Here is a 1,862-nt window from a genome sequence, read left to right as displayed (position 1 = left end):
GCGGGGGTCACCACAAGCCCATTCACCGGCTGCCTCTGGGCAGGCGCTGTCTCCCCTTCCTTCCCACTCTCCTTCCTTCCGCCCTCCTAAGGTGCTAGGCGGCAGCAGCTGCTCCTCTGACGGCGGGGGAGGGACCCCGGGGGCAGCTCAGAGCGCGGCTGGTGCTCTGGCGGCGGAGGGAGAAAGAAGGAAGGGCGGCAGTAAGTGAGAGGCGGATCGCTGGGAGGGAGAGAGATTGAGGGAGGGAAGCGGAGGGATATTCTTGCCGGACCTCTCCGCGGCGGCACCGCGCGGCACGACGATTGGCTGCTGCCGTGGCTATGCGGAATCCCCAATTGGCTAGAAGGGTAGCGTTGAAGGGCCACCGCGCGCCTATTCGCCCTCGGGCTTCAAGGCCCGGTTGGCTGGGCGGGCAGAGGAATGGGGAGCGCTCATTGGCTGAGGGGCGGGACATTGGGGTGAAGCAGGTAAGAGCCGCCTGCTGATTGGGCAGGCCTGGTAAAGGCCTTTGAGCTCACACCGGCTGTGCGCGGGGAGGCGGGCGGGCGGAAGGTAAGGCCCGGAGCGCGTCCGATTGGCTGAGGTTCTGGACGTTGATAGGATGGGGCGTCCGGCGAAGTGGGGAGAGGAGTTCGGGGTCGCCGGGCGTAAAGGCGGGAGTCGTCCGGGCTCTTATGAGTCCAGCGCGGGGCACGACGGGACGCCTCCGGGGAGGGGCGGAGCTGCGCGCGAGCGAGCGAGCGGCTTGGACTGGGCTCTGCGCCGCGCGGTCACTCGGCTGGGGTAGAAAAAGTGAGGGTTTCGCGGGCCTCGGAGGGGGCGGGGAGGGGGACCGTTAAAGTCCTGCGCCGCGCCCACAGGAAGCCGCTGTAATGGCGAGGTCGGCTGTCTCCCAGTGCTGGGCTAAGCAGGACCATGAGGACCACGTGGTTTAACTTCCAACGTGCGGATTTGGAAGCTGAAGCCCGGAGGGAGCGTGGAGCGTGTCCAAGGTCACACAGCCGATGGAAGCCTAAGTCGGAGCTGGGTTCAGGCGCGCCTAAATGCCCTTGGAGTCCCTGTCCGGACCTCTGCGGTTACAAAGTTTCGCGGAGGCGCGACCTTAGACTAGGCAGCAGCTACCTTAAACCATTGGTACTCAAACTTAGACCGAAAAGATGTGGACAGAAGGATATAAAGAACACGTGCGCTGGTTAGGCGTGGCGACACACCTACAATCTCAGTATCCCGAAGGCCGAGGCTGCCTGGGCTACAATCTGAGATCTTGTATCAAAAAAATAAATAAAATCTGGTGCACGTAGTTGATTGACAGTCCCTTCCCTTACCCACTTGGGCGCCTGGGCTCCAAGTCGGGTTCAGGAGCAGATGGGCCCAGGATTAGTGGCATGTAGATTTTACCGCCTAGTTTTAACATGTGAAAAAATTCTCTTACACTAGCCATATTGGAAACCCAGGAGGATCTAGTGTTTTTTCTGGAAAGGACAGACCGGCTTGGCCAGCTAACCTGTAATATTTTTTTTGACAGTGTGTACATACATACATACATATATGAATATGTTCTGATTACATTCACCCTAACTTTGATTTTTAAGAAAAAAATTGGTTTGCATGCAAGTATGGTTTTGGCGTCACTTTTTGTTTTCTAAAATTGACCTCTTGCAGCTCTGGCTAGCCTGGAACTCACTAGGTTGGACCAAGCTGGCCTTGAACTCAGATCCACCTGCCTTTGCCTTCTAAATGCTAAGATCCACGCCTGGCCAGGAAATAAGTTTTATTGTAATGTTTTCATTTGAATTTATCAGAGTTTTTTGTTTGTTTTGGTGGTGGTGGATTTATTTGGTTTTTTGTGGTTTTGCCTCCTT

At 56.6% G+C, this 1,862-nt stretch overlaps 1 long non-coding RNA gene across 1 annotated transcript; it reads left to right on the top strand.

Annotated features, from left to right (window-relative positions):
- The first annotated feature begins 11 nt into the window (after positions 1 to 11).
- On the top strand, positions 12 to 1,300 carry LOC119812309. Its single transcript, XR_005285069.1, has 2 exons — positions 12 to 200; positions 861 to 1,300. It is a non-coding gene; the product is annotated as an uncharacterized LOC119812309 (long non-coding RNA).
- Positions 1,301 to 1,862: the final 562 nt, after the last annotated feature.

The sequence above is a fragment of the Arvicola amphibius genome, chromosome 4, assembly GCF_903992535.2.
Source record: "Arvicola amphibius chromosome 4, mArvAmp1.2, whole genome shotgun sequence".
Classification (NCBI taxonomy): Eukaryota; Metazoa; Chordata; class Mammalia; order Rodentia; family Cricetidae; genus Arvicola; species Arvicola amphibius.
Note: the sequence above shows the minus strand (reverse complement) of the source record. Positions and strands in the feature narration are given on the sequence as shown.